Raw genomic sequence first — 17,267 nt, 5'->3', positions numbered from 1 at the left:
CTTCAAAAATACAAAACAACAAAGTGACAACCGAAACAGTTCTATCTGGTGCAGACACACAAAGACTGAAAATAACCACCCACAAAACACAAAGGAAAACAGGCTGCCTAAATATGGTTCTCAATCAGGGACAACGATAGACAGCTGCCTCTGATTGAGAACCATATCAGGCAAAACACAGAAATAGGAAATATAGAAAAACTAACATAGACTGCCCACCCCAACTCACACCCTGACTATTGTTGATAAAAGGTTATGTAGAAGGGTGAGCCGGTTAAGGATCGATTCAGACAAGGTGGTAAAATTGTACTACAAGCGACAGTTTATTCAGAGTGAGAATATCTGGTACACGTAAATACGGCTCTCCCGTTCGCTCGCACAGAACAGCAGGAAAAGAGAAAGAGTGAACCATTACAATACAATTTATACAAAACAGAAAGTAGGTTGATCCTGGGAGATCAGATCTTTGGATTGGTTCAGCTGGGGTGTAGTCTGTAGTCTTCCGCCATTGGCTCAGCTGGGCCGTCCGTCACTCTAGAATCCCGCCGTCACATCCGTTCAGCTAAAGGAGACTGTGTGTGTGCGCTGGTTTGGCAGTCAGTGTGTAATGTGGGAGCTATCCTGTAGGGGACCCCACAGGCTTTACTGTGAGTTGTAGCCATGTATTTAGCAGTAGGCTGATCACTTGCATAAGAGAATAGCAATTCTTTACACTATACTAAATAAAGACAAAACAAAGGAATAAAGGTCAGAACATGACAATGACTCACAATGCACTGTTGCAGCCAGGCACGTGTGTTGTGACTGAGTGTGTGACAGAGGAAATCGTTATTGTGTCATTTAGAGGAGAAATGTGTGCATTTTAGCATTTGAGTCACTTTGCAAAAGTCGCTAAACGTTACAAATACATTTTTAAAAGTAGCTACATTTGTTGCTAGGTGCTGTTTGAAAGAAAAGTCTTGCACACCCAAATATCTATCTGCAACTGCCACCACCACCTCAATTTTCTGTGACTTACATTCCATCCCTGCAATACAGTTGATAACCATTGTTATAAAGCACAAAAACATCTAATCTTACTGAAACATACAACACCAGTCATACGTTTGGACACACCTACTCATTCAAGGGTTTTTTATTTATTTTTACTATTTTCTACATTGTAGAATTATAGTGAAGACATTAAAACTATGAAATAACACATATGGAATCATGTAGTAACCAAAAAAGTGTTAACCTCTTCAACCTACGGGGGCGCTATTTCATTATTGGATAAAAAAACGTGCCCGTTTTAAGCGCAATATTTTGTCACAAAAAAGATGCTCGACTATGCATATAATTGACAGCTTTGGAAAGAAAACACTCTGACGTTTCCAAAACTGCAAAGATATTATCTGTGAGTGCCCCAGAACTGATGCTACAGGCGAAACCAAGATGAAACTTCAAACAGGAAATGAGCAGGATTTTTGAGGCTCTGTTTTCCAATGTCTCCTTATATGGCTGTGAATGCGCCAGGAATGAGCCTTCCCTTTCTATCGTTTCCCCAAGGTGTCTGCAGCATTGTGACGTATTTGTAGGCATATCATTGGAAGATTGGCCATAAGAGACTACATTTACCAGGTGTCCGCCCGGTGTCCTTTGTTGAAATTGCTGCGTAATCTACAAGCTGCACGCAGTCATCCAGTGATTGAGAGGAGAGAGGAGACTTCCACGAATGATATATCATGAAGAGATATGTGAAAAACACCTTGGGGATTGATTCTAAATAACGTTTACCATGTTTCAGTCGATATTATGGAGTTAATTTTGATGACTGAATTTTCGGGGTTTTTTGTTAGCCAAACATGACGCAGAAAATGGAGCGATTTCTCCTGCACAAATAATCTTTCAGGAAAAACTGAACATTTGCTATCTAACTGAGAGTCTCCTCATTGAAAACATCCGAAGTTCTTCAAAGGTAAAGGATTTTATTTGAATGCTTTTCTGGTTTTTGTGAAAATGTTGCCTGCTGAATGCTAACGCTAAATGCTACGCTAGCTATCAATACTGTTACACAAATGCTTGTTTTGATATGGTTGAGAAGCATATTTTGAAAATCTGAGATGACAGTGTTGTTAACAAAAGGCTAAGCTTGAGAGCTAGCATATTGATTTCATTTCATTTGAGATTTTCATGAATAGTTAACGTTGTGTTATGCTAATGAGCTTGCGATTAGGATTACACTCCTGGATACAGGTTTTTTTCATAGCTAAACGTGATGAACAAAACGAAGCGATTTCTCCTGCACAAATAATCTTTCAGGAAAAACGGAACATTTGCTATCTAACTGAGAGTCTCCTCATTGAAAACATCCAAAGTTCTTCAAAGGTAAATTATTTTATTTGAATGCTTTTCTGGTTTTTGTGAAAATGTTGCCTGCTGAATGCTAACGCTAAATGCTATGCTAGCTATCAATAAATACTGTTACACAAATGCTTGTTTTGATATGGTTGAGAAGCATATTTTGAAAATCTGAGATGACAGTGTTGTTAACAAAAGGCTAAGCTTGAGAGCTGGCATATTGATTTCATTTCATTTGCGATTTTCATGAATAGTTAACGTTGCGTTATGGTAATGAGCTTGAGGCTGTATTCACGATCCCAGATAACGGGATGGCTGGTCGCAACAGGTTAAAAATATCAAAATGTATTTTATATTTGAGATTCTTCAAAGTAGCCACCCTTTGCCTTGATGACAGCTTTGCACACTCTTGGCTCTCTCTCAACCAGCTTCACGAGGTAGCCACCTGGAATGCATTTAAATAAGCAGGTGTGCCTTGTTAAAAGTACATTTGTGGAATTTATTTCCTTCTTAATGCGTTGAGCCAATCAGTTGTGCTGTGACAAGGTAGCGGTGGTATACAGAATTTGGTAAAAGACCAAGTCCATATTATGGCAAGAACAGCTAAAATAAGCAAAGAGAAATGACAGTCCATCATTACTTTAAGACATGAAGGTCAGTAAATCCAGAAAATGTGAAGAACTTTGAAAGTTTCTTCAAGTGCAGTCGCAAAAACGATCAAACACTATGATGAAACTGACTCTCATGAGGACTGCCACAGGAAAGGGAGAGCCCGAGTTACCTCTGCTGCAGAGGTTAAGTTCATTAGAGTTACCAGCCTCAGAAATCATCAATTAACTGCAACTCAGATTGCAGCCCAAATAAATGCTTCACAGAGTTCAAGTAGCAGACACATCTCAACATCAACTGTTCAGAGGAGACTGCATGAATCAGGCCTTCATGGTCGAATTTCTGCAAAGAAACCACTCCTAAAGGACACAAGTGGAAATCTGTCCATTGGTCTGATGAGTCCAAATTTGAAGTCCAACTCCAACAGAAGTCCAACTTCTGCACACTTCTCACACCGAGGAACATCCCTCCTACACATTGCTGCCATATGCCCATAAGCCATCATTTATATATCCTAACATCACTTTGTCGGGCAAAGACTCAACATCAAAACTCAAGGACAGACAACGACTCTTCTGTTTCACCACTCACGCCACCTGGTCTGCCACCGGGACTCTTCCCCTCCAGTTGGTCAACTTTCACATTTACCGCTAACCCAGTAATCACTCCTCTCAATGGCGCCCTCTCCTTCAGAGCAAAACAATTCATGTCTCTTGTCCCCATTGTTTTAACGCAGAGCGCCTGCTCCCTCTGACCAACAGAAACACAAACAATTATCACAAGACCACTTCTGTTTACCCTCACCGATTCCACAGCACCCAATGCTGTTTTCACCCACCCTGAAACCACAAATGGATCAGCCAAAAGGCAAGGGTCCACTTTTTCCAAAAACGTCACTCCTACTGTCACTGACTCATCTTTATCCTGACCCTTGGCGCAAGCCTTGGGCTCTGAGAACTTCTACACACCTACCCTACCACCTCCGATACTTCGTCCTCATTCACTTCCCTTTCTCCTCCTGTCTTCGATCCAGCACACAGCTCATTCTGCCATTCTTCTTTAACAAATCATCTCCATTTATTTTTGCCGATTTTAACCAACTCAAGCTCACCCTCTTCCTCCCTCTCTCTTTTCGACCTCCTCTGCCTCTCTTTTTCCCTCCATTCATCCTCCATATTCCAAGTATACGTCTCCTTATGATAATACTTCTCCTGACGTACATGTTGTTCTTCTTAATTAAGGGACGCCATTTAACCGGCTGTCACAATCTCCATACAATCAGCACAAACTCCTCGGGATGTAACGCTCAACAGTGCATCCCACTTGTAAAGCAGCTGCTTCATCTTGATGTTCTTCTTTGTCAGTAGCTATTGAGGAGCTTTTCCATTTCAAACATGCGTGCTCTTCCAACCACCAGCCATAGACACTTCCACCCTCGACCTTTCCACTCGTTCCATGATCTCAGCTGCATCAGAGATTCTTCTTCTATGGTATATTGGCGATTGCATAATTGAATGTGCATCCCAGTACTGAGTTAGGTAGGAGGATTTAGAAATGTGGAGCTAATGTTGTATACCATGATTGACCACACACTCCAGCACAGTAGGTGGCGGCATGCACCTTTAACGTTTGTTTGTGGACCGCCATTATATCATAGAAGAAGAATATGCATCCTCTACCTACTGTACAGGATGGAAACAGGATTCCCCCCCAAAACGAAACAAACTACCCCCAAAAATTACCAAACTGCCAAAACATTTCATAAACTAAGTCAAACAACTTTACTGTTAAAAAATAAACAGATATGATCCCTACACAGCCTGGAGGTGTCACGTTCTGACCCTAGCATTTGTGTTATTTGTTTGTTTGAATTGGTCATGACTTGAGTTGGGTGGGCATTCTATGTTTTGGGTTTCTAGGTTGGTTTTCTGTGTTCGGCCTAGTATGGTTCTCAATCAGAGGCAGGTGTCGTTAATTGTCTCTGATTGAGAATCATATTTAGGTAGCCTGGGTTTCACTGTTGTTTTTGTCTGTGTTCGGTTATTCACGTTACGTTTATTGTTTTTGTATGGAGTGTTCAGTTTATGTGTTTAAATAAACAACCATGGACACTTACCATGCCGCATATTGGTACTCCGATCCTTCTCGCCTCTCCTCTTCAGACGAAGAGGAGGTAAACCATTACAGGAGGGGAGACTGGGAGGGCAGGCTGTCTTCCGGCGCCGGTACCCCTTGCAAGTCTTTGGATGTAATATCCTTAAGTCCCAAAAACTTTTCTGCCGCAACCACAATAAAGTCCAGTTTCATAGTCTTCTTTAAGACTTGAGCTGTACAGTTTATGACTGTGGCAATGAACGCCACAAAATCCATCTTTTTAACACACAGGGTATCTTTTGCCTGGCAGCAAACATTTACTACAGGCTGCGGCGCATCCACTACCATATCTTCACTAGCATCACTTGTTTTATCAAATACTTTAATCGCCTCCGCGTAGGACATTCGATTGGTTGCCATAACTTTTGCCACTTCAATCTCCTTCACCCTCACAGAGAACTCCAGGAACTCGGGATCACGATCCCACCCCAACTGAAACCACCGTCCTTCAGCACACCGTCCTTCAGTATACTCCATCCCATCTGCATACACATGAAACATGGCCAAATCCTTTACAGTTCTTACACTGCAGTGGTTTGGGGATGAAAGCTCTCACAGCTTATCTTACATAATAACTACGCTTCACATGCATAGATAGGTGCTCTTCATTAAAACAAAACAACAGGACAGACTTTCTTCTTTTTCTGTATTCACCTAGGAGGTCAGATTGTGACGGCCCTGAATTTTTCTGAACCGTCTCAGTGCAGCTCCTTCCAATAGGGCGCTTTCCCTTTAATTCCCAATTAAATAGCCAGTATCAGCTGCGCAAAAGTGGGGTTGTGATGGAGACGTGACTGAGGATGTGTTCAACCCTCAGTTCCCGAAGCTTCTCTATTCCGTTGTTTTGTTGCCGTTAAACGTGTGTTTTGTTGCCTAATAGAGTTTACCCAGGATCGGATCCACTCTTTGCGTCCCTGGACTACACCTCTCCGTTCTTCGTGGCCTTTCTCCGCGGGAGATCTATTGGCGGATTGGATTGTCTGACTGACCGACTGACTACCACCTTTTTGTATACGGTATTTCATTTGTTTTGATGTGATGTATGCTGTGATTTATGTTGTTAGTTGTAGTTGAGGACTTAATTAAGAGTTGATCCGCTTTAAGGTTCTGTGGTAAAGTAATTGTTATATTGATTGTATGTTTAATACTGGGTTTACGCTACACGGAACGAACGGACAAACATCGCGTGACAAAAGTCACTTGAGTTCACTGAACTCCTTTACCGGGCAGGACTCTTTTTAGGCCCGAGGTACAGGACATTTCTGGAGGAACCAGAACTCATTGTGATATTATTATATATGTGTGTAATCATTGTTGTTGCTAATACAACCCACGCAACAGAATATAATTGTTTTTGAAGTTCTTTTCAATGTTTTAAGGGTTTATGAAAAGTTTATTTCCATCCTGACTTTTACATACGTCCTTTGTATTGGTGTAGACTTGACGGACCAGATGGGACTCATTCCCACCCAAACTAAAAGGAGAAACCAATGTTTTCTCTGGTAGGCACAACCTACCTGGCACCCCTATAAATAATAACCTCAAGTCAAAACCGTTACATAAAAAATGGCACCCCAGATGGGACAGCTCAACATTGAGAACTAACCAAAGCAAATATTTTGTGTGGAATTAAAACAATTGATTCACCCCAAGATAATGTGCTCATCCATGTCATACCTGTCAATGGGAATACACAGGGCCATTCTGACCATCAAGCTGACAATACAAATCATAATGTGAATGGAGATAATGGAGTTGCTTTGGGCCAGAGCCCTGGGAATCTGAATGCTCGGCCTGAGCCACAGGCCACAGGAGGTCTAACCAGTTACTCACTTATTGACATGGATCTGTGTGGAAGTACTGAGCTAGCCCTCCCTCTGACACCCAACCTTCCTCCATTGTCTGGTTTATCTCCAGAGGTTGTAGTCTTACAACTTCAAGGTGACATCCTTGATATTCGTCGGACTCAACATCTCCAAACTCTTATCCACCATAATTTCAAATGTCTGAGGGAAGAGCAACAACAGAGTGCCATGGAATTCAGAAACTCACTGAGCACTCTAACCCGCACGCTGACAGAGCTCAGTGAGAGTGGAAGACGGGAAATTACTGGTGCCCTGGACAGGCAGTTTGACTACCAACGAAACCAACTCACTGCCACTCTCCAATGGCGCCTGCAACATCACCACACTGAGGTCCTCAAGGACGTTAATTCTGTTTTTTCTCCCATGGTTAACACTGTAGGCCACTTGCAGAGAGAACTCTCTAATTGTGTTAAAATGTTGGATGACGTGTCTGTGGACATGGCCTCCATTAGGCACAACTCCTTACACAGAGTTTCTCTGGTGTCCACTTCTGTTCAGACCACTGAGGGCCAAGCTGGCCTCTGAACAGCCAAGACAAGGCAATGCTACAGTCATCACTGTCGATGGACTGGTTCGCTTGGGACAGCAGTTTGAGAAGGACAGAGAATGCCAACAGCAATATGACCAGAGAAAGAAACAGACACCCAAACAGTTGCCCAAGACAGACCATCAACAACAGCCAGAGTCTCCAGCCAATACCTCTCTCATGTTCTGTTGGAGATGTAGCCAAAAGGGACATTCTTCAGCTACATGTCCAAGACCGTATCAAGTAAACCCTTCCAGAAACCACAAATCACAACAGGCCAACACACCTAACTCTCTTCGCAGCAATGACCATCCTTCTCTGGGTGCTTTAACCAGAGCTGAAACCCCAAGAGTCACTGCCTACGCCCCCCCCATCGACATCCCCATCCTTTCAGTTAATACCGCACCAATCAGAAGCTAAAAAGTTACATGATTGGGGTTCAAATGTGGCACTCTTCTCTGCCGTTGCTCCGGTACCACTAACCCTTGATAATCCTTCTGACAATCTCCTTTTACAGGCTGTGAGAAGAGCTCAGCTGGAACAGCCAGAGGAGTTACGGCTGTTGGAACAGCTGCAGAATAATGCTGATGTATGTACTTCAAAGCTAGGACGCACCGGGCTCCTGAAGCACAAAATATTCCTTACACAGGAAATGCCGATCAAGCAAAAGCCATATCGTTTGTCCCCAGCGAAGCTAATCATCCAAAAGGGACTCATAAATGATATGTTAGCACAAGATATAATAGAACGTTCCTCCTCTCCCTGGGCTGCTCCTGTTGTCCTCATCCCAAAAAAGACTGGTGGTCTTAGATTTTGTGTGGACTATAGGAAGACCAACAATGTTTCTCAGACTGATGCATATCCTCTTCCTACCATCCATGAGATCCTGGAGTCATTGTCTGGCGCTGTTGTGTTCACTACCCTTGACCTCAATAGTGGTTATTGGCAGGTTGAGATGGACCAGGAAAGCAAGGACAAGACTGCTTTTGTCTGTGCTGAGGGCTTATTTTCCTTTAAGGTGATGCCCTTTGGATTAAAGAATGCCCCTGCCACTTTCCAAAGACTCATGGAGATTGCGTTAGTTGAGCTCAAAGGGAAGATCTGTTTCGTCTACCTGGACGATATAATTATCTACTCTCAGAACAGAGAAAGACACTTTCAAGATCTTCAAGCAGTGTTGGACAAGCTACGAGAAGCTGGTCTGACCTTGAATATGAAGAAGAGCAACTTCTGCCAAACCTCCCTGAAGTTCCTTGGCCATATTGTGTCTTTCGACGGCATTCATGTGGATTCTGAAAAGACAAAGGCTGTACAAGACTTCCCTGTGCCAACCACACTCAAGGCCCTTCAACGGTTCCTTGGTATGGCTGGATGGTACCATCGGTTTGTGTCGAACTTCTCCCAGGTGGCAGAACCCCTCAACGCGTTGAAGCGAAAAGGAGCGAAATTCCAATGGACGGCAGAGTGCCAGACCTCCTTTGAAACCCTGAAACGACATCTCGTCACACCTCCCATTTTAGGTCATCCCAACTTTGATTGCCCTTTTGTTGTTTACACTGATGCAAGTGATGTTGGACTTGGTGCTGTCCTAGTCCAACAGACTGGACTTGGCACTGAAGAAGTGCTAGCGTTCGCCAGTCGGACATTGAATGGAGCAGAACGGAACTACTCCACAACCGAGCAAGAGTGCCTTGCAGTTGTCTGGGCTTTGGAAAAGTGGAGGTACTACTTGGAGGGTAGACACTTCACTGTGGTCACTGACCATTCCTCCCTTGTGTGGGTGTTCAAGACCAACAAACCAAGCACCAGACTCATAAGATGGGCTCTACGGTTGCAAGAGTTCACCTTTGCAGTGGAATACAGGAAAGGAAAATACAACACTGTTCCAGATGCCTTGTCCAGAGCTCCTGCTTGTGATAATGGTGGCCCTCATTTTACATGTGCTACTGTCCTGTCAAGCAGTCGAGACTCGCCCAAAACGGACTTTCCCATCTCTGATGAGGCAATATGGAAAGCTCAACAGGATGATCCAGAAGTACAGGCTTTGTACCAGACTATCCTGGAAGATGGAGAAAAGATGGTCAATCCTACCACAATGCTGACCATCATTGAAGATAAAGTCTACCGAGTCGTACAACTACCTCACAGAACACTCTACCAAATGTACATACCGGACACTCTACGCCTACAACTGCTTCAACATTTCCATGAAGACCCATTAGCTGGTCATTTAGGCAGGTTCAAAACCTACAAGCGGTTGCAAGCGTTACTCTACTGGCCACATCTGAGCATGGATGTGAAGTCACACATCCGAAATTGTCAGGTTTGTCAAATGTACAAACCAGAAGGTAGAAAGCCTGCTGGCAAGTTGCAGCAAACGGTGGTTACCCGACCTTGGGAAATGTTAGGAGTGGATTTGATGGGTCCATTTCCTAGAAGCTCCAATCAGAATGTGTACATACTTGTTTTTGTTGATTACTATTCAAAGTGGGTGGAACTCTTTTCCCTGCGTCAGGCCACAGCAAGGACCGTCTCTAACATCCTTACGAAAGAGATCCTGACTCGCTGGGGAGTGCCTGATTACATCCTGTCTGATCGAGGTTCCCAATTTGTCTCTGATCTCTTTGAGGAGACCTGCCAAAGATGGAACCTGAGGCAGAAGTTGACCACGGCCTATCACCCACAGACCAATCTCACTGAGAGAGTAAATCGAACCTTGAAGACAATGATCGCTTCCTATGTAGGGACCCAGCACAAACACTGGGACAAGCACCTTCATGAGTTTCGATTTGCCCTGAATTCTGCTGTGCAAGAGTCCACTGGAGTCACACCTGCAGAGCTGAACCTAAGTCGTCCTCTCCGAGGACCCTTGGATATGGTGCTACAGCCCCAGCAGCTTACTCCAGACGCTGCTTGCTATGACCAGGTAGGCCATCTCCATGACTTGAGAGCTCTTGTCTCAAAGAACATGATCCAGGCTCGACTCAAGCAGAAGAGAAATTATGATAAGAACAGACGAGACATGCAGTTCCAGCTTCGTGATCGGGTGTGGCTTCGCTCTCATCCTTACTCGAAAGCTGAACAATTCTTCTCGGCCAAGCTCGCTCCTAAATGGCAAGGACCATATAGGATTGTGGAGCAGATGGGCCCTTTGAACTACCGAGTGGTGAAAGAGGACACAGGTGAAGATATGCGCATCGTCCATGTCTCACGCCTTAAGGCCTGTTACCCCTCGGCTGAGGAATTGGAGGCGATTGAGCGCCGCAAGGTCCTGGATATCTTTGAAGAGGATAGTGAGGATACTTTTCTCAGATTCCCAGACCCAGAAGTCTCGCACCTTAAGGCCTGTGACTCCTCAGCTGAGGAGCGTGAGCTCCAAAAAGTAATGAATATTTTTGTAGAGGAAAGCGATGAGGAGACCTTTCTCGGTTTCCAGAACCAAAATGTGCCTTCCAGGGCAATGGTCGGCTTTTTCCAGGGGAGGGGGTGTGTGACGGCCCTGAATTTTTCTGAACCGTCTCAGTGCAGCTCCTTCCAATAGGGCGCTTTCCCTTTAATTCCCAATTAAATAGCCAGTATCAGCTGCGCAAAAGTGGGGTTGTGATGGAGACGTGACTGAGGATGTGTTCAACCCTCAGTTCCCGACGCTTCTCTATTCCGTTGTTTTGTTGCCGTTAAACGTGTGTTTTGTTGCCTAATAGAGTTTACCCAGGATCGGATCCACTCTTTGCGTCCCTGGACTACACCTCTCCGTTCTTCGTGGCCTTTCTCCGCGGGAGATCTATTGGCGGATTGGATTGTCTGACTGACCGACTGACTACCACCTTTTTGTATACGGTATTTCATTTGTTTTGATGTGATGTATACTGTGATTTATGTTGTTAGTTGTAGTTGAGGACTTAATTAAGAGTTGATCCGCTTTAAGGTTCTGTGGTAAAGTAATTGTTATATTGATTGTATGTTTAATACTGGGTTTACGCTACACGGAACGAACGGACAAACATCGCGTGACAAAAGTCACTTGAGTTCACTGAACTCCTTTACCGGGCAGGACTCTTTTTAGGCCCGAGGTACAGGACATTTCTGGAGGAACCAGAACTCATTGTGATATTATTATATATGTGTGTAATCATTGTTGTTGCTAATACAACCCACGCAACAGAATATAATTGTTTTTGAAGTTCTTTTCAATGTTTTAAGGGTTTATGAAAAGTTTATTTCCATCCTGACTTTTACATACGTCCTTTGTATTGGTGTAGACTTGACGGACCAGATGGGACTCATTCCCACCCAAACTAAAAGGAGAAACCAATGTTTTCTCTGGTAGGCACAACCTACCTGGCACCCCTATAAATAATAACCTCAAGTCAAAACCGTTACAAGATGCCGGGCACTTCATTGCATGTGGAAATTCACATGTCAAATCATTTTTTTTACATAAGGGGATGATCCATTTTATGAAATAACTTCATTGTGATATTTGTTTTGTTATAAAGTATGCTTTTTTTAAAAACCAAATTTATTTGCGTCACTCTTGCTTTTTAAATAAACATGTATGTCCACCAAAAGGAAGATTATAAGATATTTTGGATTTTACATTGTAAAGTATTTTGGTATGACAATATACACTGAGTGTACAGAACACTAAGAACACCTGCTCTTTCCATGACATAGACTGACCAAGTAACTTGTGAAATCTACTTCAATCAGTGTATATGAAGGGGAGGAGACAGGTTAAAGAAGGATTTTTAATCCTTGAGACAATTGAGACATGGATTGTGTATGTGTGCCATTCAGAGGGTGAATGTGCAAGACAAAACCATTTAAGTGCCTTCGAACCGCTGGGTTCTATGTCGAGACTCATGAAATTGCCTTTGTAACCGATATGAAATGGCTAGCTAGTTAGCGGTGTGCACTAGTAGTGTTTAAAATCGGTGATGTCACTCGCTCTGAGACCTTGAAGTAGTTTCCCTGCAAGAATCGGGGCTTTTGTGGAGCAATAGGAAACAATGCTTCAAGGCTGACTGTTGTCAATGTATACAGAGGGCCCCTGGTTAAAGCCCAGGTTGTGGTGAGGAGAGTGACTGAAGCAACACTGCTACACCTCCCAAGGGTGGGAAATATTTGAACATAATGACGAGATACCCAAGTTCCCACCCTAACAATAGGACTCGTTATCCACAGAGCGGAAAGGCGGGCTGACAAGCTCCCGTCCATTCCTCTATTTCTATTGGTGGATACATCTCATTATTGTAATACTTTTTTAAATATTGGATGTTGACATCAACCGCCTGTATTCACTGGAGAGAGATGCTAGGCTACTAGCCTCATGTCATGAATGTGCATAGCCGATATATAGTGTTTTCTTTCAAAGTCGCCATGATGTCACATGTCCTACTTATATCAGTACACTCGTAACAACCTAAGCATGATGAAACTTCTATTCGATTAAAATGACTACCCTCTCTGGCCTCACCTCCTCTACCCAGTATGGCCAGCAACTCCAGTGTGTATATGGATAAATGATCCATTTCTCTTTTTGTCACTGCTACCTTAAACTCAGGAACACTGAAAGCTGCACCTGGCCTCCCTGTTTTAGGGTCTGTGGCATAAGAATCAGAATTAGTTAGGTAACATAAACTCAGCAAAAAAAGAAATGTCCTCTCACTGTCAACTGCGTTCATTTTTAACATGTATAAATATTTGTATGAACATAACAAGATTCAACAACTGAGACATAAACTGAACAAGTTCCACAGACATGTTATCAACAGAAAGGCAATAATGTGTCCCTGAACAAAGGGGAGGTCAAAAGTAATAGTCAGTATCTGGTGTGGCCACCAGCTGCATTAAGTACTGCAGCGCAACTCCTCCTCACGGACTGCACCAGATTTGCCAGTTCTTGATGTGAGATGTTACCCCACACTTCCACCAAGGCACCTGCAAGTTCCCGGACATTTCTGGGGGGGAATGGCCCTAGCCCTCACCCTCTGATCCAACCGGTCCCAGACGTGCTCAAATGGATTGAGATCCGGGCTCTTCGCTGGCCATGGCAGAACACTGACATTCCTGTCTTGCAGGAAATCACGCACAGAACGAGCAATATTGCTGGTGGCAATGTCATGCTGGAGGTTCATGTCAGGATGAGCCTACAGCAGGGGTGTCAAAGTCAAATGGACGGAGGGCCAAATAAAAAATTTAGCTACAAGCCGAGGGCCGGACTGTTCGAATGTTCATTGAAATTTTTTTTAAATGACGCATATAGTCTAGTGAACCTAATTGAACCTACTGAAAACCTAACAAATATATTCCAATATGATCAGATAAATAAAGCAATATTTTCTTATGGCTCTGTCAGTAATCTTTAATTTTCAACAGACACAAAAGACAAATTTCCTTTATATAAAAATCCCCATAACATGAACATTAAATGAAAGAAACCGGTATTCAAGGCACCATCAGTAGCCTATATTTTCTATTTTAGCAAAAGTGGGCTAAATTTACTTCAAAGAAAAAAACAATAATAGCAATTTTCTATCATCCACTCAACTGAAATATTTTTAAAATATAATTGGATTGAAATACAATAAAATAAAGTGCAAAAATCTATTAATCAAAAACAACACTTTGTTTAAGGAGAAGTAACATGCAGTGAAAACAAATATTAAACTTTAACTTTTAAACTTGAACTGAGTAAAAACTCTAAATATGTGATTGCACAGTAATGTTCACTTGTTTGAGGTTGAGGGTGATACTTGGTGGTGTCCCATCTTTTCCACAAGTTCATCAATGTTCGGGGTAAGGCTCTGAGCTGAGGAAATCCTCAGAATTGAGTGGAGGTGTTCAGCAGTAAGTCACTTCTGTGTGATGTTTTGTTCAAGTTCATCAAAGAAAACAGTTGTTCACACAGGTATGTGCTACCAAACATAGACAACGTTTGAGCAGCCTGGATGCGCAGCTGGGGCATTGTGTCGGGGAGGAAACGGGCGAACTCCGCAGCACCCACTGCCGCATATTTTGCCCTCAGTGCATCATTGCATTGGAGGTCAATCAACTCCATTTGGAGGTTTGGTGGTGAGCTTTCCACGTCAACAGCAAATGGGTTACCGAGCAGTTCCAACCTGCTTTTTTGTGCTTCAAAGTCAGCAAATCGGCGTCGAAAGTCAGCGGCAAGCATACCTATTTTATCAGCCAACTGTGCGCTCGGGAACGCACTGGTAGAGAGCTTCTCTTTCATGGTCTGGCAGCTGGGAAAGTGGCTCAAATTTTCTTTCCGCATCTGCGTCTCCCACAGAGTCAGTTTGGTTTTAAATGCCTTCACTGTACTGTACATATCAGAGATGACACGATCCCGACCCTGCAGCTGCAAGTTCATTGCATTCAGATGACTCGTAATGTCACACAGAAAAGCCATTTCACACAGAAACATTTCGTCTCGGAGTTGTGTTGTGTCTTTCCCTTTGCTGTCCAAGAACAGACAAATCTCCTCACGAAGCTCGAAACATCTTTGAAGCACCTTTCCCTGGCTTAGCCATCGCACCTCTGTGTGATAAGGCAAATCACCATGCTCCGTTTCTAACTCCGTCAGAAATGCCTTGAACTGGCGGTGATTCAAACCTTTGGCTCTGATAAACTGTGCGCGTGATGATGCTCATTACATGCTCCATTTTCAAGGCTTTACCGCACAACGCTTCCTGGTGTATGATACAATGATAAGCTGTCAGCTCACCTGTCGCGTTTTCCTCTTGCATCTTTTCCCGTATCTTTGCCACCAGTCCGCTCCTGTGTCCACACATCGCAGGTGCTCCGTCGGTTGTCAAACCCACGAGTTTTTCCCAAGGCAGCTCCATCTCATTTACACATCTTGACACCTCTTCATACAAATCATGCCCCGTAGTTGTGCCATGCATAGGACGTAAAGCCAAAAACTCCTCTGTCACGCTTAGGCTGGAGTCCACTCCGCGGATGAAAATTGACAACTGGGCAATGTCAGAAATGTCGGTGCTCTCATCCACAGCCAAGGAATATGCAATGAAATCTTTTCCCTTTTTCACAAGCTGCTCTTTTAGATTGATGGACAACTGGTCTACTCTCTCGGCAATGGTGTTTCTGCTCAGACTCACATTTAAAAAGAGTTGCCTTTTTTCTGGGCAAACTTCGTCACAAACTTTAATCATGCAGTTTTTGATGAAATCCCCCTCCGTAAATGGCCGGGCTGATTTAGCGATCTCTTCTGCCAAAATAAAACTGGCCTTGACAGCAGCCTGGCCTTGTGATTTGGCTTTTTTGAACAGAGCCTGTCGAGATTTGAGGCCTCGTTTTAATTCCTCTGCCTTTTGTAGCCTTTGTTCCATGTCCATATTCTTGTTTTTGTCCGCGTGTTTCGTTTCATAATGTCGTCTCAGATTATACTCTTTCAGTACCGCCACACTTTCTCCACACAGAAGACACACAGGTTTTCCAGCTACCTCCGTGAACAAATACTCCGACTCCCACCTTGTTTGAAACCCCCGGTTCTCAGTGTCCACCTTCCGTTTTGCCATTTTTGATGGGTATCTGAAAGTAAATTTTACTGTGATGCTGACAACTGCTGTGCCAATAAATATTGAAATGAAGCAGCCTACTGCTCGGTGCGTCACCGTTGCATTGTGGGAAATGTAGTATTGGTGCGTGTAAAAGATCTGCGGGCTGCCGGCTTGCTGCGGTCTGCGGGCCGGTTCTAATAATAAATCAAGATCATCCCAGGGGCCGTAAAAAAACCTTCTCGCGGGCCGGATGTGGCCCGCGGGCCTTGACTCTGACATATGTGGCCTACAGGAAGGGTACCACATGAGGGAGGAGGATGTCTTCCCTGTAACACACAGCATTGAGATTGCCCTTGAAGGTTTACCAAATATGTCATGGCGCAGCTGCTGTCCAAAAATATCACATGGAGAAGAACTGTTTTTTTTTTTGCGACACTTCAGGGCGATGTATGGTATAAGATGAGACTCACCAGGGATACCTCAGTGGACTCACACATAAAGGATGATAAAGGCCTCTAGTGGCCAAAAGCCTGTTTTAGCATGGGCAGCACATAGAGAATGACAAAGAAAGCATCCCTATATCATTCTAATTATGGTATCTGTGAGCGCATGGGCAACGCCATTGAGGCAATCTCCATTTTGAAGTAGTCCATTTTCTTCTTCTACTACTTATATGAGTATGCAAACAAACTGAAAGGGTACATACTGCCACCTGTTTCATGTTGTCTGAACAGGTATAAAGCTATAGGGTTTCCTGCAGGATGTTTTCTCAATAATACTTGTACATTACATTATTATCATTCATCAAAATCTCTATAGTATTCCTATAGTGAGCTTGATTTTTTTTTAAATATTTTGGGGTATTTCTTCAAGCTGCTTACCATTCATGTCTTATCATTCAGTTAAGTGAACATTTTTGTTCATTGTCATACTTGTTGGTTCAGCTTGTTTTCCTTTTCTCTTATTATTTATTTTATTTAACTAGGCAAGTCAGTTAAGAATAAAGTCTTATTTACAATGATGGCCTAGGACCAGTGGGTTAACTGCCTTGTTCAGGGGCAGAACGACAGAATTGTACCTTGTCAACTTGGGGATTTGATCTAGCAACCTTTTGGTTACTGGCCCAACGCTCTAACCACTAGGCTACTTGCCACCTCAAAGCACCTACTTTTAAAATCAATGTTATTTAAATATTTCCATTGCCCATGTCACAAATAAAATAGTAGATCCAACATGTCTCAACTCCAA

This window comes from Oncorhynchus gorbuscha, linkage group LG16, assembly GCF_021184085.1.
Source record: "Oncorhynchus gorbuscha isolate QuinsamMale2020 ecotype Even-year linkage group LG16, OgorEven_v1.0, whole genome shotgun sequence".
Lineage (NCBI taxonomy): Eukaryota > Metazoa > Chordata > Actinopteri > Salmoniformes > Salmonidae > Oncorhynchus > Oncorhynchus gorbuscha.
The sequence above is the reverse complement of the archived record's forward strand: the minus strand, read 5'-3'. Positions refer to the sequence as shown.